The sequence below is a fragment of the Podarcis liolepis genome (genome assembly GCF_965112155.1).
Source record: "Podarcis liolepis genome assembly, chromosome: 3".
Lineage (NCBI taxonomy): Eukaryota > Metazoa > Chordata > Lepidosauria > Squamata > Lacertidae > Podarcis > Podarcis liolepis.
The window spans coordinates 11834945-11861526 of NC_139557.1; the positions used below are offsets into that span (position 1 = coordinate 11834945).

At 42.9% G+C, this 26582-nt stretch overlaps 1 protein-coding gene and 1 long non-coding RNA gene across 5 annotated transcripts in view; one reads left to right on the forward strand and one right to left on the reverse strand.

The window, feature by feature from the left end:
• PLCB1 (phospholipase C beta 1) overlaps positions 1–26582 on the reverse strand; it is a 479313-nt gene that overhangs the window by 32377 nt on the left and 420354 nt on the right. The gene's annotated exons all lie outside the window — the stretch shown is intronic.
• Positions 1921–25766, forward strand: LOC310703554. Of its 2 annotated transcripts, XR_014524249.1 has the most exons (6): positions 1921–2343; positions 19608–19770; positions 20746–20846; positions 21302–21469; positions 23965–24079; positions 25309–25766. It is a non-coding gene; the product is annotated as an uncharacterized lncRNA (long non-coding RNA). The 2 variants fall into 2 exon arrangements; XR_014524250.1 differs by lacking the exon at positions 1921–2343 and having other exon boundaries at positions 18458–19770.

Here is a 26582-nt window from a genome sequence, read left to right on the forward strand (position 1 = left end):
CGTTGTCAAAAAAAGCTCACATCACTTCAGCAAATCTGTTTTCAGAAAGATGACTGTATGATGGAAGCGCCAACATAAAAATGTGGGTAGATTGGGGGTGGGGAGTCTGAACTGGAGGTGACAATTCAGAAAGTGTGAAATTTACTCCAGGAGCAGTGCTCACATACAACCCTTCGTTTGCCAAAAAGCACTTGCCAATGATAAGGTGCCATTGGGCAGAGCACTGTGGAGACCTTTCTTTAAAATGGTGGCTCCATGTAGGCATACTTTAAGAATCTGATCTTTTATAATTCCAGTATAAACTGACCTCGTTTGCACTAATCTGTATATTGGCACCTCATTATGCACCAGCTTTTGCAGTCCCTAATCATTTTGATGGTTCAAAAGTGCATAAAATATGTTAACAAGTGTGCTATTTTGAAAGGAAATAAATTTGAGGCAAACACATTTCAAAAGAAAATAAATTTCAAATACAACTTAAATGCAAATTTAAATGCAGGTTTAAACAAAACTGAATGTATTCATGAGTGAATACTGGAAACAGAATAATGTTGGATAGAAACACCTCATTCTGAGGGACAATTCACCCCCATGAAAAGGTGGATGTTCCAGAAATTTCCATGATGTGTTTCAGGAGGGTTTGGAAAAGCCTTTCCCCCATTTTAAACTTTGAAAATGGTCTCACTCATGCCTCGAAGATGCTTGAAGACCACAGGAACCTCTTAACTTGGCCATATGGCCTGCAGAGGCAGGTCAGAATGCCAATGGGTTGACTATTTTCATGCCTCCTGCAAATTATACTGCTGACTCAGATATTGACCCCTGGCTGACTTTGACAATGTCCTTGCCTCTGGTTCCTCTGTTTGCCCACTCAGAAACTTTCTCCATGTATTCACCTGCCTCTGGACCCCCAGATCTTGGAATTTGAGCTTGCCCATCTTAGACTACACCCCTGTCCTCGACTCATCCCAGAATGGCAGCTCAGGGTAGATTCTTTTGAGGCCTGACTCACTGTTTTCAAGGCAGTCTGAATCACTGGCTAGTTGTGATACATCTTAAGTTGAGAAGAGAGTCCTAATTGCCCAATATGCAGAAATTATGAGTGGGAAAACAGCCTGTGTGGAAAGGATTTAGCATCCTCTTCAGCCTTTCAACTGTGATCAAATTTGGAGTCTCTCCTGGCTACATTAAAGTGAAAATAAAAACAGTCAGAAGGCCTCCACATCATCTAGTTTGGCCTCAACAGCTATACATACACACATATATCCAAGTTAAGAAATCACTGGAAGCTATTAGCACATTCTACTCTAAGTAATAAGCATGAAAAACAAAATTAAGCTCACTCTCTTTTGCCTAAAGCTGCAGTAAAATCAATGTGCTAACCTACCTCCTGAAGGCTCTACGCCACTCTAGTAATTAGCCTTTTCATAATTTCTTTCACCTGAAGAGGGAAAATTCTGATAATATATATATATTTTCATACAGAGACAGATGTTACAAATGACAGGACGTACAAATTAAGAAGAAGGTGGAAAGGAAACAAAAAACATGTTCAAAGCCTAGAGGCCATGTGAAGAGAGGTGGAACTGTGGAACTTGCTCCTCCTGGGTTTTGTGAAGGACAGTATAATTAATTGGTTCAAAAAAGGGGTCAGGCAAGTTAATGTGTGGTAGATTTATCAGCATGCATTAACCAAGAGGGCAAAGGAATGCATTATTCTCCATATGTGCCTAGATCTCTTGACGGACAGAAGTTAGACATGGACGACTTGGGGGAAAGAACAAGAAAATAGGACCATTCTCCTCACTCAATATGACTTTAAAAAACTTTTGTTACTTGTGGAAATTCTTTTAATAAAAACATTAAAAAAGACACAAAGTAGGTTATATATTTCAAGTACCCTTGAGATATGTCCTCTTCTTTTCTGCTGCATCTTTTGGACCAAAAGAGCAATAACTGACACCTTGACACTGCCTGAGAATGGGACAACTTAAATTTGAGACAATGGATGAGCAAGAAACAGAGTTTTAAAACACCCTGTCTGGTCTGGGATACAAGAACACTTGTATTTGTTGGCAGTGTGGGAATGGCAGTCTCTCCCCAGCTTTAAGGAGACAGCACCTATGAAAGGGTATACTGGGCAATTTCACCCTCCTTCAATGAAGTAGCATCAGCATGAGGTCACAATGGCTAGTCACTTTTCTTCAGATACAAAGCATCAGCATGAGGTCACAATGGCCAGAGTCTCTCTTTCAAGTGGGCAGTTTGGGAGCACATTGGTCAGAAAACTGGTGGTCACACAACTCTTTTTCTTTCATGGAAGCAGGCAGAGGGAAGAGTCTGGTGAGTACAGCCTCCTTCTTAAGAGCAGTGAGCACATACAGGATGCTGTAGGAACAGGCTTTCTCTCTGACTGAGGTGGACAGTAGCCATGGGTGCGCAAAATGGCCACACTGAATTGAGCAGCAACACGTGGGCAGAGAAGCAGCAAGCAAAGAAGAGAGCTGGCAAACACCTGGTATTTAACTCAGAGTAGGCTTGCTAAGGTGGGGTGTGGGTGGCGCTGTGGGTTAAACCACAGAGCCTAGGTCTTGCTTATCAGAAGGTCGGAGGTTCAAATCCCCGTGACGGGGTGAGCTCCCGTTGCTCGGTCCCTGCTCCTGCCAACCCAGCAGTTCTAAAGCATGTCAAAGTGCAAGTAGATAAATAGGTACCGCTCTGGTGGGAAGGTAAACGGCATTTCCGTGCGCTGCTCTGGTTCACCAGAAGCGGCTTAGTTATGCTGGTCACATGACCCGGAAGCTGTACGCTGGCTGCCTCGGCCAATAAAGCAAGATGAGCGCCACAACCCCAGAGTCGGTCATGACTGGACCTAATGGTCAGGGGTCCCTTTACCCTTTACCTTTACTTAGGCTTGCTAAGATGTATAAGACTGAATCAGATAAGTGCTGGAGATGCAAAGAGGTTGAGGGAACGTTCTTTCAAATGTGGTGGAGTTGTAAAAGGGTAAAAGAGTACTGGGAAATGATACATAATGAATTGAAAAAAATGTTTAAAAGTACTTTCCAACATGCCCCCCCCCCCCCAGTCCTTTCTGTTGGGGATAATTCAGGCTGTAATTCCCAGGTGTCAAAAAAGGTTACTTATGTATGCCACTATTGCGGACCGTGTTTCGCTAAGCCAAAATTGGAAAGCGAGCGTGGTCCCAAACAATGAAGAATGGCAACTTAAGTTGACAGAATATGCGCAGCTTGCAGACTTAACATATAGAATGAGAGAACAAGAAGAATATACGTTTAGAGAAGATTGGAAAATGTTTATTGACTATATGGGAAATAACTGTGAACAGCTGAAAACGCCGGCAACATTAAGGTAAATTCAACAGTGTAATTAAGTTATGATGGATGTAATAATGGACTACTGAATGGTATAGTTTCTGTAAAATATGCAGGGATTTATGATATGTAAAATGAACCATGGAAAGAGAAGATGGGAAGTCACTGATATTTGGAGGATGTGAAAAGGAATACAGAAAATTTAATAAAAATTATAAACGAAAGCAGGAGGAGGAGGAGGAAGAGGAGAGCTGGCAAACAGGTACTAAAATGGTCTACTGATAGCAAGTACCCCAGTGTAATTTAAAGGCACAGAGACATTTCACAGTTGTTGTTTTTTTCTTTTCTTTTTTAAAATAATAATAATTAAGGTACTTCTTTCCTTAAAAGCAAATGATAATATACAGTTTTGAGGATGTGGAAGAAATGGCTGACTTCTGTATGGAGCTCCACTTAAAGTTTTGTCTGGCTTGCGAGTATGGTGGCTAGTTGCAGACAATTACAGGTTCCCAACCCCATTAATGCATGTGTAGAAGAAAGAATTTCAGCAAGTATCACTTGCAGCAGGTATAGCAAACGATGCCTTGCTGAAATGCACTACTAAAAGTGCAGGAGCCCAGTCCTGTCTGCCATCTGGCCACCATCCTTACAGGTGCTCATATTGCTTGGCATTCTGACAGCCAGGCTTCACACAACTTTAGCTGCATAATTTTCTCTTGAGCTCAGAGGTTTTTAAATTTCACACATGGCCAGTGTGGGGCCCTGATTCAGATCAGGACCCTAACATGGGGTTGCTGGTAAAGCGGCCTTAAGCTACACACCCCTCTACAGCGGTCCCAATCCAGATTCCTGTCTTGCCTGCAATTTGCATCGCAAAAAAGGGGTCCTTTTCAATGGGATACAGGATGGTGCCACATCAGGGGTGGAGAGTTAAAAACCTAGCAAATATACTAGGTGCGTGAAGCAAACTAGGGGCCCTTACCCTTGTAAAGTTGTGGGGGGGGGGGAGGGAAGAAACAGGAAGTTGTGTGTGTGTGGGAGGGAAGAAACAGGAAGAACTATGCAGCTAAGGTTACATGTGGTTTGGCAATAAATATTTCTGGCTTGCAAGTGCTCAGCTCGTTCCCCTAAGCAAGCACACATATACCAAGGTAGAGTCAGTACACATGATGTCCCCATGGAGGAGACACAATGCCCCTTCTCAAAAAGCTTATTAACGGGGGAAATTGTTTTTTCCCCCTTGTGTGAAAGCTACATGAAACCTTGCACTGTCAAGAGAATAATCAGTAAGTCTCCAGAGTCAGAAAACCATTTGAAATCGTCCCAAGAGATGTATCAGAACAGGATGAGGACAGCAGAGTTAATACAGTAGGAAAAAAGCAATGTATCTTTTGCAGGCAATATGTTGTGTGGTGAGGCCCAGTGACCACTCTGTACCCTATGGGGCAAATAACTAGGCAATACATGGTATATTAGTTTGGGATCAAATAAGGCCACAACTTTATTGGTTACAGATGTGAAGGTTTGGCCATAGGCATTGAGGTAAGCAACTGTATATGTCACTCCCACCTGTCCACTTGGAGTCTTTCTAAAGGTGAAACCAGTGGGGGGGACTATGACCTACATCATATTGGGGCATCCCCTAGGCGGTCCCCGCTGGAGGAGTGGTATGGCCCTAGCTCCCATCTGGGCATCAGACAGGAGCTACTCCTCCCGGATCCTTTTAACAGGATACCCTTACCCATGGTGGGGCGGGCAGGGGCTGCAACCGACCAAGACTAGGCTTACCTGATGCCTATCCACCTTACAAAGTTGTGATGATTGCTATGAGGTATGCGAAAACCCAAATGGCAATGCTAATTTGCCAGATGGGAAGAATTCCTGCCCGACCCATCAATCCGGTGACCAACAATGTCCATAGCAAGGTTGTACCATCCGGAAGTGAGAGCTGGACCATAAAGAAGGCTGATCGCCAAAGAATTGATGCTTTTGAATTATGGTGCTGGAGGAGACTCTCAAGAGTCCCATGGACTGCAAGAAGATCAAACCTATCCGTTCTGAAGGAAATCAGCCCTGAGTGCTCACTGGAAGGACAGATCCTGAAGCTGAGGCTCCAAGACTTTGGCCACCTTATGAGAAGAGAAGACTCTCTGAAAAAGACCCTGATGTTGGGAAAGATTGAGGGCACAAGGAGAAGGGGACGACAGAAAACAAGATGGTTGGACAGTGTTCTTGAAGCTACCAGCATGAGTTTGACCAAACTGCAGGAGGCAGTGGAAGATGGGGGTGCCTGGCATGCTCTGGTCCATGGGGTCACGAAGAGTTGGACACGACTAAATGACTAAACAACACCACCATCCGCAAATAACCCTAATCTGATGGAGGGTGGGTGGAACAACCGGCGCAGCATAAAAGAGGCCAAAATGCTCAACAGGCCAGTTATTTAACCTTGCCCTGGGCACGGGAATCATGCGCTGCTATTGGTCAGATGGTCCCATGCCCAGGGAATGCCCTCTGCAATAGGCCGGTTTCCAGAGGAGGCCTGGGGCCTGCCTGCAAAACCACGTGCCCAAGAAGGGCAAACAGACCTATCAAACCAAGACAAAGGCAGTTGCCATCACTGCAGATTTCATTCCATTCAGTAACAGAAACACTTTATTGAAGCATTTCATTTTGCTGAAGGTTTTTAAGTTTTTAGCGAAACAAAACAAAAATAAAGACAAATGAAATAAACCATGAAATGCCAAATGCACATCAATTTTATAGTGAGATGTTAGTTTGGAGATGATCACTGATGTATAACATCTCAATGTATTTTATATTTATATAAAAACAGCAACAATCATGGCCATGTGCCGTAAGTTTTATGTATCCTCTTCATTACAAAAAACTGTCTTTTTAAAAACATCTTGCCAGGGGCTATTAAAGAGGCTGTGATAATGTGAATTTAGGAGGTAATTAACTGCTGTATATGTAATTTTGAGCAATAGTTCCTTTTCGCCAGAGGGGTTTTGTGCTACTGGGGCTTCATACACACAATACCTTTAAAGAATGTTTGAAGCAAACATTTATTCCCTCAAAGAATTCCGGGCCCTGCAGTCTACCCCTCACAGAGTTGGAATTCCCATCAACTGGAATTCTTTGGAGGGAAAGAATGTGCTTTGAATGTGTTTATAAAGAATAGGGTGTAAACAGCTTCAATTTGCATTTTTCTCAGTGTCACTGTTAGTATTAAGGGATTCAACTGCTAGCTGGTTGAAGCAACCCTTCATACACTGAATGCTAGAGTCAGCAGAGCCAATAGGGGACTTTAGTCTGGTTGGAGGAGATAGCTGTTGCTCATAGGGAAGGAATTGAGCATCATGCTTAATAGCTCACCATTTAGGCCTTTTCTTCCACACTAGGGCTTTCATGTGCACCTGGATTCCTGTTTCCCTGTGTGTATTTGCATGTTCAGACCCAGAGACCTCCCCCTTAAATAAAGACACATTTGACTCAAATTTTAGTTTTGGTTTTTGGCAGAATTTAGGCCACAACTTTATTGATTACAGAAAAGTGAGTGGTTGCGTAGCCTCTGGTTCGACTAGCTCCCTGCACCCTTGCAGGTAGCGCTGACCCAGGGCTCCAACATAGGTCAGCTAAGGGTGAACACCTGAGGCAAGTGAAAAGCCTGGGAACAGACTATGTTCACTCCCCAGATGCTTCCCTGGACTCAGGCACTGGCACAACCCCCTTTCGGGGGTTGACCAAACCATGTTGAGTCCCTGGATTCCTTTAACGGAGTACCCTTCACATAGGGATGGCAAGACCGTTCTCCCATCCCTATCACATGAACCAGTGCCTATCTGCAACCTTACAAGTTGTGAGGGTTTGCTACGCGGCAGGCGAAAACCAAATGGCAACAGCCAATCAACCAAGTGGGAAAATTCCTGCCATGCCCCTGTCCCAACGACAGATGACACATGACGGCATAGCAAGGTCAATCGCAAAATGCCCTAAAATTAGAGAGAGGTGGGTGGGTGTTCCGATGCATGAGCCGAAAGAGGAAGCTCTGGGACACGTGCATGGGTTTATATAGGTCTCTGGATCCATTTACTCTGCACCCATTGGCCAGATTACACCCAGCAACGAGGGACCTACCAATTGGGTGTTGTGGCTATCCAATAGACCCACCTACAACCAGGAGGTCAGTCTCCAGGTCTCACCGCAACACGTGCCCTCTTTTAGGAAGGACACGACTTGTGAGCACTTCCAGTTTAATGCTTCATAAATCTATCTCAAAGTTTCCCATTCAACCAAGTGCCAAGTGCTTGATGGGATGTATTTGAGCTGTGGGATGTAGGCCCTTCCCCTCAATTAGTACGCACCATAATTTCTGGAAACATGAGGGCTGTTGTGCGCATGTACAGTGGTACCTCAGGTTACAAACACCTTGGGTTACAAACACTTTGGGTTACAGACTCCGCTAACCCGGAAGTAGTACCTTGGGTTAAGAACTTTACCTCAGGATGAGAACAGAAATCGTGTGGCGAAGGTGTGGCGGCAGCAGGAGGCTCCATTAGCTAAAGTGGTACCTCAGGTTAAGAATGGTTTCAGGTTAAGAACGGACCTCCGGAACGAATTAAGTTCATAACCAGAGGTATCACTGTAAGTGAATATTTTGTTTACCTTTGTGATATATCCCTTTTTTCTAACACAAGTTACAGATTTGCACAAAATAGTATAGAATCATAGAACTGTAGAGATCCCAAGGGTCATCCCATCCAATGCAGGAATGCAATGGAAATATCATTTGAAAAAAATATTTCCAAACTAGGAAACCTGAAGTCCATTGCACAGATGTGCAGGTGTATTTGTTTACCTGTACATGGGCACCTTAAAATCAACCCCAAAACATGTTATTTTTTAAAATAAATACAAGTTTTTTGACATTCTGGATTTGCACAAAAGAGTGGTCAAAAATGATAATAAAGTGTGGACCACTCTAAGCCAGGAAAGTATTTGGAGTCACTTGCATGAAGCTGCTGCTTCCTTTCCATGCATTTTCTTTTCCTGCCTGTTGTACCTGCAATTTTTAATGCAGTAGTTTTGTGCAAGAGCCGTTCTGTGAAAAAGAACTGTTTTAAAAAGTAGAAAGTATTGCATATGTGCCTTTAGCAGCAACTGGTGGAAAAAGACGGGCTGCATTCTTTCCTTTGTTTTTTTCGAAACAAGATGTCACTACATGTCAAAATCAAAACACACAAACCCAACCTGCCCGCTCAATGTGCTTCAGTATGTCCATAGTCAGATAGCATGTGATTTTATACTGAATTTTCTTCTCGTATCTGATTATCCGTAGATAGGGAAGAATATTAATTATGTGTGGGTAAAGTGAGGGCTGCCACTAGATGTTGTGTGGACACCACCACAAAAATGAGAGTGTGACAGAGGTAGTTTCAAATCCAAATACAACTCCAGTGTGAATGAGCCCTTAGATAAGAATTTTCCAATATTGCATATCCCTTATAACAAGAGCCATTTCGGAGCTCAGAGTAATGGGGAAGGAACAGAGCATTCCCTTCTTCTAAGTACCAGACATTTACTCTCTTTCAAAATCTAAGAGAGCAACCGTCAAATGCTGTAAGTTGACACACACTGGGACATGCCAACTCTTAATGCCAAATGAAAGGTTTTTAATTGCCTTGTTTAGAAACAATGAAAAGCTTTCCAAGTCACATTCACTGCTCCTGGTTTACTACTGGTTAAACCTCCCACTGGAACTGGAAACAGAAAGCTTCACTACAAAACCCACAATGCAACGCGACTTTCTGCAAAAGATACGTCCACAACTTAAAGGGTTTCATCCACTGGTGTTCTTTGCGCTGATGGAAGGCTCTTTGAGCCAGTGGAGTTTTCCAAATACCTATCCTGTCTGCAGCCCCAGTAGGATAGATAATAAGCCCACCAGCCCTACATAGATATGGCCAAGGTACCTTATGAAAAAAAAGGGATGCGGGTGGCGCTGTGGGTTACACCACAGAGCCTAGGACTTGCCGATCAGAAGGTCAGCGGTTTGAATCCCCACGATGGGGTGAGCGCCCGTTGCTCGGTCCCTGCTCCTGCCAACCTAGCAGTTCGAAAGCATGTCAAAGTACAAGTAGATAAATAGGTACCACTCCGGCGGGAAGGTAAACAGTGTTTCCGTGCGCTGCTCTGGTTCGCCAGAAGCGACTTAGTCATGTTGGCCACATGACCCAGAAGCTGTACGCCGGCTCCCTCGGCCAATAAAGCGAGATGAGCGCCGCAACCCCAGAGTCGGTCACGACTGGACCTAATGAAATTAGCTTGACAGAAATAAGGGGCAGGGTTTTCTTCATATCCTTCCTGATGCTATTCCCTAATCAGAGTTGTTCACCAATCTATTTTCCTCCTCCTCCAAAATGTGTTTTTTAAAAAATAGGCAGGTATTTGGAAACCCAAGCCAATGTTCTAATTGCTGCTATTCCATTCACTGCTATGCTGCTCTGACATTAGTTTTTAGAACTATGATGTTTACATATCACGGCATTTCTTTGTGTATGGTTATGCTGTTGTTTTGCATTGCTGCTCTGAAGTACTGTTGCAATGTGGCTGTGCATTTCAGAATAAACGAGTGAAAGGAGAGATACAGCATGCTAGCCTACCTTCCTGGCCATGTACAGCTTTCTTACCTTGGCCTATATTCTTTTTTTTTTTTTACTGCCAAATGCATCATACCCAACTCTCATCTTGTGATCCCCTCTGCTTTGGATTCCTTTAAACTGGTCTCCCGGGAACTGGATGGCCCTGCCTTCGATGTGGAATGAGTCCAAACAGCATTTGCTCCCTCCCAAATCCATGGCTTGTGTTTACGTTTGTGCATAACCCTCTCTTTGTGTGTGCAATATAAATAGAAAGCACCCACACCCACATCCTTGCAGAGAGCCTATATAAATTTATTTCCTTTCATAATCCCCTTTCAATCAGACTTAGACTAGCTAAACAGAGAGGGGTTACCCAGGATACAGGTAACCATATGACTCACTGGCAAGGCTTCAGCTATTAATCTTTAGGAGATACAAAATGAAAGCAATTGCTGTTTTACTGTAATGGATTAGAGCCTACGCCACAAATCGCAAAGAGATAGTTTGTGGAAAGCAGTCAGTCATATACCAACTGCTTAGTGGACTTGCTCTCTTACGAGCTATGTTATCAGTCACTAAGGAATTCACAACGATTTTCAGTTTTTGCCCAAGACGCATTAGCCAGGCAGCTCATCGCTTTTTCGACAGCAGCCTCCAAGTGACAGGATATGCATTGGCAACATTCTGCGCTGTGACATAAGATGCTCCATTATTCTTTTACATAGGACTTTCCATTATGGGAAAGAAATACCGGTATATCATCATGAAATATGGTAGGCAAATTAGTAATCAGCACAACAAAGGAGAACATTCCCCTCACAGATGCAATTCTCAGAGCGGCTTAGCAGTCAATCCCTTTTTCCAGGTAACTCTGGGAATTGTTGCTCTGTGAGGGGGGAAAGCATTATTATTATTATTATTATTATTATTATTATTATTATTCATACCCTTTCCACCAGGGTGAGTTGCCCCAGCACAGCTCTCAGCTGTGCCAACAAAGGTCCGTATAGTTAAAGCCATTGTTTTCCCAGTAGTGATGTACGGAAGTGAGAGCTGGACCATAAAGAAGGCCGATTGCTGAAGAATTGATGCTTTTGAATTATGGTGCTGGAGGAGACTCTTGAGAGTCCCATGGACTGCAAGAAGATCAAACGTATCCATTCTTAAGGAAAGGAAGGACAGATCCTAAAGCTGAGGCTCCAATACTTTGGCCACCTCATGACAAGAGATGACTCCCTGGAAAAGACCCTGATGTTGGGAAAGATTGAGGGCACAAGGAGAAGGGGACGACAGAGGACGAGATGGTTGGACAGTGTTCTCGAAGCTACAAACATGAGTCTGACCAAACTGCGGGAGGCAGTGGAAGACAGGAGTGCCTGGCGTGCTCTGGTCCATGGGGTCACGAAGAGTCAGACACGACTAAACGACTAAACAACAACAAGCTCTCAGCACCTTTAACAAACTAGTTCCCAGGATACTGTTACAAAAGTCAAGTGCCTGCCCCTCTCTCTGCCGAACAGTAGCAAGAGCCCATGGGGTCCCAGGCACCCACACAGGGTCCCTGTCCCTTTGGAGAAAGGAAGACACAGCGGAGACTGTTGTGCTTTAAGAAATATGGTTTATTCACCTATTTACACCTTCAGCCTTAACGGAGGGAATTCAGATCTTACGGCATCAACATTTCAAGAGGCAGAAGCAGAAGCAGCCTGCAGCCAGCCCCCTCCCAAGATGGATCTCAGCTCTTCTTGTCCCTTCTCCTTCCCTTGAAAACTCCCTTTTCCTGTCCCCTTAAACACAAACCCTATTACCTTGGTGACATCTCACTCTCCAGGCTAAATAATTCCTCTCCCTAATGGCCCATCAACACCTTTTGTCATGTTAACAGGTTTGTTCATTAAGCCAGTCAAACAATAGATTTATGCCTGTTTTAAAGTAGTATTAGGTAAAGGTAAAGGGACCCCTGACCGTTAGGTCCAGTTGTGGCCGACTCTGGGGTTGCGGCACTCATCTCGCTTTATTGGCGGAGGGAGCCGGTGTACAGCTTCTGTGTCATGTGGCCAGCATGACTAAGCCACTTCTGGCGAACCAGAGCAGCACACGTAAATGGCGTTTACCTTCCTGCCGGAGCGGTACCTATTTATCTACTTGCACTTTTGACGTGTTTTCGAACTGCTAGGTTGGCAGGAGCAGGGACCGAGCAACAAGAGCTCACACCGTCATGGGGATTCAAACCGCCGACCTTCTTATCGGCAAGTCCTAGGCTCTGTGGTTTAACTCACAGCGCCACCCATGTCCCCTATAATACTACTGAAAAGTAGTATTATATTAAAAGTAGTATTATATTGCTTTAAATGTACACTGCAAGTTGGGCCCGAGATAAAATCCCTTCACGTTAAAAGCCAGCATATCAAGCAGAGTTGGGTCCAGGTATAGTAGAAGAAGAGGAGGAGGAGGAGGAGGAGGAGGAGGAGGAGGAGGAGGAGGAGGAGGAGGAGTTTGGATTTGATATCCCGCTTTATCACTACCCGAAGGAGTCTCAAAGCAGCTAACATTCTCCTTTCTCTTCCTCCCCCACAACAAACACTCTGTGAGGTGAGTGGGGCTGAGAGACTTCAGAGAAGTGTGACTAGCCCAAGGTCACCCAGCAGCTGCATGTGGAGAAGCGGAGACGTGAACCCAGTTCCCCAGATTACAAATCTACTGCTCTTAACCACTACACCACACTGGCTAGAGTGGAGTAGAGACCTTCAGCAAGACACCCTCCACTGACCAACCAACATCACCTCCTCACTGTCTTTATCATGACTTGCTCCTCTCTTTATTTCCATCATTTGCTACCACCATTTTGGCTACCAGGAATTAATCCACAAGCATAAAGGCAGTGACATTGACTGTTCTGCCTTTACCATTGTTTCCTGGGTGAGTGCACAAGGTGGGTCAACAAGCTGAAGAGGAAGTATAGGTCATAAGAAGAGGTACAGAGGTCTCTTGTCGGAGGGGCCCCTTAATAGATGCCCAAACATGAATGCCGACCTATTAAACAATTTTGGAATGAAATATATGAAGAAATCAAAAAGATGTTTAAAGTATCTTTCAGTAAAAAACCGGAGGCATTCCTTTTAGGTATAATCACAAACGATATTCCTGACAATCATAGGAAAATATTCCTTTATGCAACAACAGCTGCCAGGATGCTTATAGCAAAAAATTGGAAAGGGGGGGGGGGAAATTCCATCAATGAAAGAATGGCAAATTAAATTTTGTGAATATATAAATCTGGCAAGACTCATAGCATTCATAAGTGGACAACCGGACCAGAAATTATTAAAAGAATGGGGATGTGCTAAAGAGTATATGAAACAAACATTGTTCTGGAGTAAGCATATCGGTATGTAATGAATGATGCTTTCAGAGTTAAAGAAAAATAAAAATGGTGTAAAAAGTATAAAGACAGAAGTAATCTACATTAGATACAACAATTTAGAAAGAGTAAATTTTTTGAGGTCTTAGGACAAAGGAAGGAAGTCAATATGTGTATATGTATGTAATGAGTAGATTAGAATGAAGATATGGTTTTATTTGTAGATGTGTGCTTTTTGTGTTCTGTTTTTCTTTCTTGTTTGTATAGTTTTATTTTGGATTCAATGTTTGTAATTTTGCATTTAAAATAAAATTTATTTTAAAAAAATATAGATGCCCAAACACGCCAACCCTTGATGTTCCCCAACCCCAACATCAAGGAGAATGGTAAAAAAAATAAATATGTAGCTCTCCTTAATGCAGTCAAGCAAATAACTAGGTCGTGTTACTAGGCGGAGCAAGGAGAGCACACAAGTAGCAAGAACAAACATTTAGACAGTCATTTTCACTAGTTGCCCAAAACATGTTTAGCAGAATTAAGCAAGTAACATTGACTATGTAGGAAACAAGGCCACACCAAAAGCCAGGCATCGAACACACAACAAGCTGCACTTTCAAGCAGGCACCAAGCTGGCATCTTCAGACATGAAAAGAACCTGGCAAAATGATTAGTGCCACGTGGCCCTAGACCACCGCAGCATACAATGAAGGATTATTTAAACCATAATTAGCAATTTCCTGTAACAGCTTGAGATCCCTAGCCCACTGCGCAGAAAGTTTCCAAGCCCTCCTGCTGCAACTCAAACTGTTTGTACGTGCTCATCTTCTGCCTGCAGTTGCCAAACACTGAAGTGAGTCACACACATGCACACACAACTTATATAAACCCCACTGTGCCCTTTTCTTAATTAATCACTACAAGGCCTAAGCAGTTTACCTCTAGGCCACGACAGGTCACCAAGTATTGATTTCTAGAGCAAGATTGCCCATAAAAGCCAAAGCTTAAGAAGCAAATGTTTATTGTGATTGATAAGTGTAAACTGTTTAATTATTATTTTCTGATATTTAATTTTACTGCTTACTATTTTATTCCAACGGATTATTGAATATTGTTTTATTTGATATAAGATGTTTATTTTAAAGTTATTGTGGCTGTTTTGTATTGGATCCGATTGTTCTTACATGTATGAGCTCTGCTGTCTGTTTTTTGTTTTTGTTTTTTGCTTCTTCAGCTTGTAAAGCACCTTATACACCACAGTAATATAAAAAGGCAGTATACAAATTAAAAGTGAAATGAAAAGAAAATGAAATATCAAAGTTTAAATGGCAATGTCACCCCATGGCAGAAACAAGGCTCCTTAACATTAGTGTCCCAAGCAACTTTTTTAAAAACAAAACAAAACTATGGTTGGGAATAATCAGTATGTTTAGAATCCTATATAGAAGACTATCCGCCATAGAGTAGGACCAGCCTAGAAACACATTATGTCAGCTGCATAAAAATTCTACACCCACTTTAAGAGAACTTGAAACAAAGCTGACATACAGTGGTGCCCCCTAGATGAATGCCTCGCAAGACGGAAAACTCGCTAGACGAAAGAGTTTTCCGTTTTGGAGGTGCTTCGCTAGACGAATTTCCTATGGGCTTGCTTTGCAAGACGACAATGTCTTGCGAGTTCCTGCGGGTTTTTCTCCCTCCCCCCTTTTTCTAAGCCGCTAAGCCGCTTATCAGCTGATCCGATCAGCCGATAAGCCGCTAAAAGCTGCTAATAGCGCTAATCCGTCAATGGGCTTGCTTCGGAAGACGAAAAAACCGCTAGACGAAGAGAATCACAGAACGGATTCTTTTCGTCTTGCGAGGCACCACTGTATTTTTAAAGAATAATTAATAATTGCAGTCATTGGGCATGGGGGATTGTCTTAAGGTGCATACTTTGTTGTTGTTGTTGTTTAGTCATTTAGCCGAGTCCCACTCTTCGTGACCCCATGGACCAGAGCACACCAGGCACTTCTGTCTTCCACTGCCTCCCGCAGTTTGGTCAAACTCATGCTGGTAGCTTCGAGAACACTGTCCAACCATCTCGTCCTCTGTCGTCCCCTTCTCCTTGTGCCCTCCATCTTTCCCAACATCAGGGTCTTTTCCAGGGAGTCTTCTCTTCTCATGAGGTGGCCATGGTATTGGAGCCTCAGCTTCAGGATCTGTCCTTCTAGTGAGCACTCAGGGCTGATTTCCTTAAGAATGGAGAGGTTTGATTTTCTTGCAGTCCATGGGACTCTCAAGAGTCTCCTCCAGCACCATAATTCAAAAGCACCAATTCTTCGGCAATCAGCCTTCTTTATGGTCCAGCTTTCACTTCCATACATCACTACTGGGAAAACCATAGCTTTTACTATACGGACCTTTGTTGGCAAGGTGGTGTCTCTACTTTTTAAGATCCTGTCTAGGTGCATACTGCATATCTATAAAAATGCACCTTAACACACCCTCCCTCCCATAGATGAGTGCATGTTTTGTTTAGACATGTCTCTGCTCTGTTTTAAGTTTGCTGGGTGTAGAATCTTTACGTAGCTGACAAAATCAGCAGCTTCCAAGCATCCATTCTAAAATAAACACCATGTAATGGCTAGGCCATCAAATGGAAATGCAGAAATCCCTCAGGTACTCATGCATGCATAGGTACCAAGAGAGGAGAGGAATTTAATTGCCATTCAGAGTATCACTTCGGATTGTGACATGCATCTTTTGCGACCTGTTTGTCATTGAGATAAGAATGTGTTGTGGTCCTGGAACAAAGATAAAGTGAAAAGAATGTGGCAAGGAAATAAATCTAAACCAAGCAACAACCACAGTCACAACTTGTAACTTATGAAATCCCTGCTTTCATTTACAAGATGGGAAAGATGCAATTCTATGTTTGTACTTGTGCCTATCTGGAATAAGGCCATCTAAATTAAAGTTGTTCTTCAATTGCTATAAACACACAAACACACAGCCAAAGAATCCTTCAGTTTCCTTTCTCTCACTCCATACTGAAATATATTGCCTCATCCTCATTACGTTTTCTAGTTTCTGAAAATATTTGAACACACGTGGATATGCACAAACAGGCTATATGAATATAGAAATAAAACAACAGCACTAGATTTGAGCTGGAACTGAGGGAGATTCTTGTCCTGAAATGAATAAATATGTTCAGATGCACTGATCCAGTTAACTTAAGAAGAGAATGTGCTAAGTTACACTAAACACAGTTATATTTTTAAGATTTTTAGGGGGGGGGGTTAATATAAAAAAGATGAGGTTAAGAAATGGAAGTGTGAAAACATCGGCTTAATTTTCAGGCCTCAAAAACACATTAGACTTTCCACACTGTGATACCTTTCCTACAAGAAAAGGCCAATGCAATTGGTTTTGTGCCCTTTTGGTTTAGAGAAATGACAACAGTGTGGGTGGATGGGAGCATGCCAGAGATTTATAAAGGTCACTATCGGTGTGGAAAAACATGAGACAGGCATTTTTTCACCTTCTCTTACTTATAACATGAGACTTCAGTGTCCCTTGATTAAACTGGCTGAAGGTACATTCCTGACTAGGGCCAGCCATGAGGCAGATTGAAGCAGCCATCTCAGGTAGTGGAATCCAAGGGGAGCCTCCAAGAGCATGTCCCTGTTAGCATTTCATTCCTCCGTTGCTGGATGTGTGATTGTTGCATCACATGTTAGTGTTTACTTTCTAGACTTGGAAAGTGTGAGAACGGAAGTTAGTCTAATCTCTCTTCCACTGTACAGTGGTGCCCCGCAAGACGAATGCCTCGCAAGACGGAAAACTCACTAGACGAAAGAGTTTTCCGTTTTGGAGGTGCTTCGCAAAACGAATCTCCTATGGGCTTGTTTCGCAAGACGAAAATGTCTTGCGAGTTCCTGCGGGTTTTTTCCCCTTCCCCCCCTTTTTCTAAGCCGCTAAGCCGCTTATCAGCTGATCCGATAAACCGATAAGCCGCCAAAAGCCACTAATAGCGCTAATAGCGCTAATCCGCTAATCCGTCAATGGGCTTGCTTCGCAAGACGAAAAAACCGCTAGACGAAGAGAATCACAGAACGGATTCCTTTCGTCTTGCGAGGCACCACTGTACTGTACTTTTGTACTTCTTTACTCTCTCTTGGAGAAGAAGTGAGAGGACGCCATGATTGCTTTGTCCTGTATATATTGCTTAATAAATACTTAGAATGCACACACTCATGTTCTACAATTGTTTCCACTATACCCTGCTGAGTGAGCGTGCACATGTCTTTTTATATGTGTCGCTGGTGCACACCGGGACTGATTTGTGAATGTCCTGGGCTGCGCTTCATCAGGAAGATGCCTGGAGAGGTCTGTCTCATTCCGGGGGCTCCGTGTGCCCCCCCAGGCATGTTCCGACAGTCCCTTTCCCCCACCACTGGAAAAGCAAGAAGCGGATGCAGTGGCTTCTGGGTTCTGGCAAGATCTTGTGGGAGTCCTGTGAGATGGTGAGGGGCTCTTGCAAGATCTTGCCAGAACCTGGAAGCCACAGCCGCATGACCCAGTAAGCGAGGTTTTGGCATGGGCTTCGAAGGGTCAGGCAGTATGTAGCAGGCAGTAAACATGCAGGCTGGCACCTTCCCATTTTGCCTCAGGTGATGAAATGGGATGGACCACCCCTGTTCATGATGGGCCAAAAGAAGTACTGCTTCACAAAATGAGTATTAAACTTATCTAACCACCTGTGGTGTTGGCCACTGCCTTTGATGGCTTAAAAATGGTTAGATGTACAAAGGATGGGTCCATCAATGGCTGCTTCACTTCCATGCGCAGAGGCAGTGCATTTCTGAATACTGTTGTTGTGGTTCTTTTCCAGTAAGGATTTCAGTGGGATGAAGGAAAGGTTTAATAAAATGGTTGTGGGGATTTAGAGGGGGAAATGAGCAGGTATGGTTTTAGCAACACTTTCCCCCTGAAGATCTCACCAAATCTTTTGTGTTATAAGGCAATCCTGTGCTAGCTTCACAATACAGTGGAACCTCGGTTTTCAAGAGTCTCGGAAACCGAACAATTTGGAACCCAAACACCAAAAATCCAGAAGTAATTGCTTCCATTTTCAAATGCGCCTTGGAAGTCCAATGGCTTCTAAGGCACACTTTTCATTTCCTCCCATTGACTTTCCATTGACTTTGCAACCAGCCCACTGATCCTCAGTTTTTGAACATTTCAGAAATCGAACGGTCTTTCGGAATGGATTATGTTTGAAAACCAAAGTTCCACTGTTTGTTGTTCTACCTGCAGCAACTTTCAAAAATGCCTTGTTTAAAAGGGAGCACCATCCGTGTTTTTAAAGTGGGCGCCAGAGTACACACATTCACACAAAAATTTCTGAACAGAATGATCCAAAGTATTTTTGTTCCTGTTCATACAAATAAATCCATCCATCCAGGCACTCTAAAGTTCTTGCACAAGTGCTCCCTACAATATCCCTGTAAAGTATGCACTAATTTTTCCTATTTTGAATATGGGGAATTGAACGTAACCATGCCAGAGGCCAAGATCAGAACAACTACTTTAGGACTTCCTGAAAATTTGGACAGGCCTAGTGGCATTTTTCATTTGTTTCTTTGTGGACAGCAAAACTTCACTGACATGTTATAATTAATTTTTTGAAGTCTATTCAATTTAAGAAGCACCTTGCCATGTGACATTGGGAGCTGGTGTTCAAGAACTGCAAGTCTAAAGCCTAATTGAGAACTTGTCCCAGAAGCTGTCATCAATTGCTTTGGATGGTGGAATAAATGTCAATGGCTGAGTTTAGAAGCAAATCGGAATCTCCTAAATCTCAGCCCTAATACTACCTTCCAGATTTTATTGATTTCCTAACAGCCACATGCATCCATGCTTAGCCACCATTAAACAAGCATTAAAATCCATTTCCAACGACTTATGTACACCACACAGTAGGCACTTTCTGAGCTTTAGACTGATAATCCTGTTAGCTACAAGCCCAATCATTTCTTTTTTAAAAGGATGAGATTATGCAAAGGAGAAAAAGGGGAAAGTATTCTGATCTAGCACAGGGAAGGAGAATTATGCCAACAAGCCTGAGGTCTAAAAAAAGATCAATATATTTTAAAGATTTCCCCTGACTTCTGGATTATTCGCTGTACATTATACTTGGCAATTATGAGATTTAATGAAAGGTTCATGTCAGAAATCATTCTTTTCCCCTGAAGCCAATGTTTTTTTCTTTTTCTTTTGCAGGGGGCAGGACTCATTAATTTGCTCTGAACCTGGGGTGTGCATGTATGTGTCGTCTGAAATTTTCATGACCTTTACAGATACAGAACAAGCATGAATCATTGACAGCTACTGCAATTTATGTGTACATTTGAAACATCATGTATAAACCATGTTAAACTGCAAGGTATGACATTCCAAAACCACATAGACACACCTTTGTATCTTTTGCTTTTGAATGATATGGTTTACACCTATTTCCTTTTGTGCTAATCATTTTTTTCAATGTTGTTTTGGTTCTGTTGCCAATTGTGGTATGTTACAAAGCAGCAGCTTCTTATGCCTCTTCTGCTTTATGAGAAAACCCAAAGCTATTTTGTACCATGATTTGTATCCTATTCTATTCTGAAAATCAAGAGGAATAAGTAATAGTTCTCTAATGGAACTGTAAGACCCAAAGTGGGATGGTTTTTTGGCCTGTTCAGTTATGCACTTTGGAAAATTCTTGTACCAGTTGTAGGCCTCCAGGGCCTTGTTTAGAAACACCACCCACTGACAGATATCATGAGCAACTTATTCTGCACTATTCAGATGAAACTCAGAAGTCCCTATAGACACAGGAGAACTAAAGTGAAACAGAGTCAAAACAAAGTCAAAACTGCAACAACATTTGAAGGGAACTTTTCCCATGACACATGGAATAAAAAGGGTCCATTTAGCATACTAGAAAGTGCTGGCTGGAGGGGTCTTAAGATGCAATCCTAACCCTACCCACCTGGGAGTAAGCCTCATTGAATTCTTTAAGATCTACTTCAGAGTAGATGTGGTCAGGGTTGCTCTGTAAATAGGAATCAAAAAGTCCAACTCCCTCTAGGTTTGCTGGAGAATTCCATTAGAAATGGAAATGGGGGAGGAAATTGCTGCCATTTGCATTCTGTGTGCTGCAATTTGCATACTGCATTTTGCATGCAATTTTCATGTTCGCCTGGAGTTCAGGAACGGAAATCACGCAAGTGAATATGAGCAGTATTCACTACCATTGACTTTCGCCCCAGATATTATGGAAATAATTATGTTATTTCTGCATTGTTTTTGACACTGCCCTTCCATTGAAATGCACTGAAATCAGTTCTGTTATTAATTCTGTGATAAATTACATTAGTTTCAATGTAATTGGACAGCAAGATGAGCAGCATACGTTTTAGCACAGGCTGAACTGCAGCAGAATGGAAACATGACTGATTGTGACATACATGGAATGAGGTGGGAACCACTGCCTCCTTACATCCACGCTCCCCTCTCAGAAGCAGGAATCCTACCTAATGCTATTATTGCCCCCTTACCCCACCTAGAGATGCCAATGGAAATACAGCTGAAAGTAGCACCTAGATATACTGCTTACGTCTAATGATGGTGGCTAGCCATGATGGAAGCTATGCTCTGCTTCCATGGTTGGGGACAGTATGCTTTCTAAAGTTGTTTTAATTTGCTTTAAATATTGTGTTTCAATGGTGTAACCCACCTTAAACCATTGTTTGTAGCATTCAGGCTAAATCTTTGGGGTTATGGTTTGAACCCACTGTACCTTCTTGTCTTTACTGGGGTGTCAGAAACAACTGATTATTATCCTATTTAAAGCAACCACGTGTGTGTGTGTGTGTGTGTGTGTGTGTCTTTAATGTATTTTTCTATTTGCATGCCACTACTCAACTGCACAGTAGCCAAAGTGGAGCACAACAAAGTTAAAGCAAAAAACGAAAATTCACGCTCTGCAACCACAGGCGATTCCAGCGGAATTACAGGTAAACAGGCTTGGAAGAGAAAGTCCAATGCCAGTCTCAGTACAGGAAGAAATTAAGGCCTCACTCTTGGAAACAGCAGGTGAGGTGAGAAATGTGTTCTTTGGCAGCACACCACAGACTGCAGCTGTGTATGTGAAGCCCCCCATCCTCTCTTCCCCATATTAAACAAGCTCTACTCCTTCAGTCTTCTTAGAAAGGATATTCTCCAGACCTCTAAGCAATCCTGCTGCTTTGCTCTGGATTATTTCCAGCTTCCATGTGTCTTTTTTGAAGTCTGGAAATGACATAGTACTCACACAAAGCCTCCCTAATGCCAGGGAGAGGGGTGGGGGAGAATTATCGCCTCTGTTTTACTCATAATGCTCCTTTCCATGGAGCCCAGTATGGCATTTTCACAGCAGTACATAGCTAATCAATCATCTTATCTGCTAGGACCCCCCCCTCCCTTGCCCTGAAGCCATTTCCACACTGCTATTTGCTAGGAAGACATATTCCAGCTAGTAATTATGCATTTGTTTTTACCCATCTCCAGAACGTTGTATTTATGCTCGTTAAATGTAACCCTTTTTATTTCTGCCAATCCCCCCCCCCCCAGTTTATCAAGATAAATATTTATTTGTGGCCCTGTCATTGCAAAGCACTTTCAGCCTCTCTCAGTTTGGCATTACTTGCAAATCTGAGTTCTGTACTTTCTATCCTCTTGTTAATGAGTATATTAAATAGCACTAGACCAAGATTTATATTTCCACAAGTGTTTGCTCGATCAGAGATGCAGAAGAATGTGTCCTCATACTCCTTCAGGCATCTATATAAGGAAACTGTCTCCTGGATTATTGAATTTCTAATATCTGCACAAGCAGGGAGGCAATTACAGTTAGAGGACACCTCTAGACTGCTCGACAGGTACACTAAAAATAAGATAGTTGAAACAGCTGTTTGGACATCAAGAGGTGACAGGCGAAAGACGTTTCAGATAGATAGCTCTAGGTTCCTGAACTGTATTTAGGTAATGCGTTTTCTGAGTAGACCAGATCATAGCAGGTACAAGAGCCTCAGAGATACCTTGAGTTATTGCCAATCAAGCTCTAGGGGAATACATCTGAGTCAAACTATACATGTCAGAGTGTACCATGTGATTTCCCCTGAAAAGTAACAAGTGGAGGCTGTAATGGGTGGAGGAAAGGTGGATTAGGAGTTAAGAGTTTCCCCTCTCTCAAAATTGTCCTTTTAGGTGCTTTTACCCCACTGGGGAGAGATGGGGTCCTGCATATTTTGCCCAAGGGGAATGGGAAGAGAAGCATGTTGAGGAACAGGGAAAATACTTAAGTCCTTTCTCTAATGCCCTAACTCCAATTCAAAGCAGGGCACTCTGCAGTTGCATTGACCCTTTCGGGGAAAAAGTTGGGACACAGGATCCCAGATCTCCTGATGTGTTGTCCAGCTGTGCCCTAATCCTAACCAAAGGGCCAAAGCAAAACACCAGTAGACTGCTAGAAGGATGCATATGAATATATAGTTGAGAACAGCAGCTGGCAAGAGGATGCAAATTCCCAGATGAAGGATGATTTTAATGGCATATAAGTATGGAGTGTACAAATTTTACAACGGATTGTCTTGGCACCTTAAAAGTCTTACAGAGCTATCCAGAATCCCCGGGAGGCAGCCGTAGGGCCTAAAAGAGTGTCCCTACTTCAATCACAGCTGTGTTGCTTGCACTGGCCAGGATGGAAGGGATGGGGAGGAGTTAAAATTGCAGTTTCACTACAGCAGCTCCCAGGCTGGCGTAACAAAGAAGCCTGGTCAGGGTCTGTTGCCACCATGGGATGGCAGCAGGGATGGCCCAGGATCCAGTGGTTTCTTTGCCAGCCTTGCAAAACTCCATCTGGGGGGTGGGGTTCTGCAGGTGTGTTGAGGTCTTCTGCATTGGTGGACCTCCCTTGCAACCTGGCCAGTCAGGAGTTTGGATTGCAACCTTATAAATGCATGAAATTTAAGTGCTTATATTTCATACAGTGGTGCCTCGCAAGACGAAAAGAATCCGTTCTGTGATTCTCTTCGTCTAGCGGTTTTTTCGTCTTGCGAAGCAAGCCCATTGACGGATTAGCGGATTAGCGCTATCAGGGCTATTAGCGGCTTTTAGTGGCTTATCTGCTGATCGGATCAGCTGATAAGCGGCTTAGCGGCTTAGAAAAGGGGGGGAGGGGGGAAAAACCAGCAGGAACTCGCAAGACATTGTCGTCTTGCGAAGCAAGCCCATAGGAGATTCGTTTTGCGAAGCACCTCCAAAACGGAAAACTCTTTCGTCTAGCGAGTTTTCCGTCTTGCGAGGCATTCGTCTTGCGGGGCACCACTGTATTGCATTACTGGATTGCACGCCATTTGGAACTGAAACAAACAAGAGCCAAATAAATAATGTAGGTTACCGTCTACCCATTCCATTGTTTCCATTGTTTTATTCTTATCACATCTCATACACAAGCTTTGCAGAGAACGATTAGACATGAAGACTGGCTACGTAAATATCCCTGTGTAGGAAGGTTTCCTAAAGTTGTATTGCACCCTGACATGTCTTTCTTAAGGAACCTGTGTAACATGTACTGAATGAGTGCTGGATAATGCACATTTCATCATGTGATGCCAAGATGCTTAGCTGCAAAAATTGATGTCTGCTGTGACTTTGCTGAGGCACAAACAGTAAGTAGAAGATTTACTGTTGAAATATATCCATTAAATTCACAACAACAGTAATTGGGAACCTATGATTCTATTATATAAATGCATCTCTCAAGACAAAACAGCTTGAGAAACTTAACATCAAGCACTTTGGTTAAACATCTAGCCAAGAGATGGGCAAAACCTGTTGTTTTATTTCTGCTGCCCACTTGTCTGCACCACAGTCTTGGAAATCCACAAAAGCTCTACATAGTTTTCTGGGTACCTTGCTTTTAAAACATACTCAGTTCAGAATGTTTGTCCAACCCAGTTGTTGTCCACTGCTTTTCATAGGCTAGGTGGTCCCAATTTTAAACCACCAGCAGACTTGTACAAGAGTTTGTACATGCAGCTCCTGCTGGTATCTCCCCCCCCCCCAATAGAAAATAAACCTAAGCTGGGTTCAAGATAATTGTCTGCATTTGCAAAATGGTCGTGAACTAGTTGGGTATGCCAAAGCATGACTTAGGGTGAACACACAGGAGTCTGGGTTCCCAAAGAGGGGATTGTGACCACTGTGGTCTTGCTGCTGCAGTGCCTTACTTACTCCCAGTGCTTTTTTTCTTAAAAAAAATGTTTAGGGATACTCTCATTTTGACTCAAGAAAATCACCATTTTATCATTCAAATAGGGAAAAATAAATACAGTAAATGGACAAAAGTACAAAGATTCACAAAATGTTTAGGGGTATGCGTCCCCCTGCATCCCCCCATAAAAAAAGGACTGGTTATTGCTCATGGTTTTTCTGGAGGAAGAATGGAAAGATTTGTCAATTTCAGTTCTCTCAGTTTCTCATTTCTTCCATTTTAAATTTAGTACGCCACATTACTCCACAGAAATTTGTGTGTGTGTGTGTGTGTTTTAAAAAAATCTTCACGAAAAGTGTGAATTTCTCCTAATGAACTCATTTTTGCCAGCGATTTTGACTAATGTGTACATCTTTGCAAGCAACTGCTCATAATGTCATGCAGCTTTGCAAGCTATCTTCACGAACGCATTCATCTTTATGCACACTCCCCCCTAACATATGCACTTTTTGTAAACAGAGATCGGTTGGAGGGTTGCATAGCAAAATTCAGATGAGTACGAATTTCAAAGGCTCACTGTACTTTGGCTCTCACATTGTTTAAAATGGCCACCATCCCTTCTCCAGGAACCCACACATTTGTGGTAAGCTGTTTGTTTGTTTGTTTATTAATACCCCCTGACAGGGATTCCAGGCAGCCTACAGATAGAAGAGTTTGACTTAGCAGGATGTGTGAACCAGAACAATATCCTCCATGGAATTGGATTACTGTGCCATTAGAAATAACAAGCAAAAACTGTTTTTGATCTATCACTTAAAATTATGTTCTTCTCCTGCTCATCAGAAGCTCCATGAAATAACTGGTGCCTATATTTTCCCACAGCGGGTGGCGCTGTGGTCTAAAACACAGAGCCTAGGGCTTGCCGATCAGAAGGTTGGCGGTTCGAATCCTCACGACAGGGTAAGGTCCTGTTACTCGGTCCCTGCTCCTGCCCACCTAGCAGTTTGAAAGCATGTCAAGTGCAAGTAGATAAATAGGTACTGCTCCGGCGGGAAGGTAAACGGCATTTCCGTGCACTGCTCTGGTTCGCCAGAAGCAGCTTAGTCATGCTGGCCACATGGCCCGGAAGCTGTCTGCGGACAAACACCGGCTACCTTGGACTATAAAGTGAGATGAGCGCCGCAACCCCAGAGTCATCCGCGACTTTATCTTTATAATTTCCCTTTTCAAATTAGTCAAAAGTTGGCACCTTTTTTAACATGCAAAGAGACTATATAATCTAAACCTTTTAAAAAGCTGTTTATTGATTTACTCTTCAAAAATTGTAACGTAAAATGCCATGAATTAATTTCCTGCATGTTAACAGCTGCCAGAAAAAGCTACATGAAATAATGAAAACAATGCTGTTAACCAGTCCTGTCTATGGGAGAAGGGGAAAACAAAACAAATGCACAGTTACGTCACAGTGTCTGAGATGGAGAACAGATGCAATGCACAAAACATGTCATTGCCGGTGTCGAGAGGGGTAGCCATGCTATAGTCTGTTGCAACCACAAGGCTCTCTGATGCTATATTCCATATCTGTGAGAGATCTTTGCAGGGTGCCAAACTCCTTACTTTGCTCAGATAACAAAATAATAGGATTTCTGCATGCTTCAAAGACCAATTCCTTATTCCTGAATAGAAAAAGTTGAGATTTTGCCTTGCTTAAAAAAATTCCAGGTGCATTGCACCCTCTGCTGGTGAAGGATATTCTTTGCACTGAATGACATGCACCAAGATTAAATAACATACTGTATTTACTCAAATCCAACGCTCACTTTTTGGGGGGGTCAAAGTACGCTGCGAAAATTAAGGTGTGCATTGGATTCGATGGCACATTTACATTCACCAGCAAATACTTTTTTTGGTTTCAAGGTTCTGAAAATTGAGGTGTGCATTAGATTTGATGGTGCATT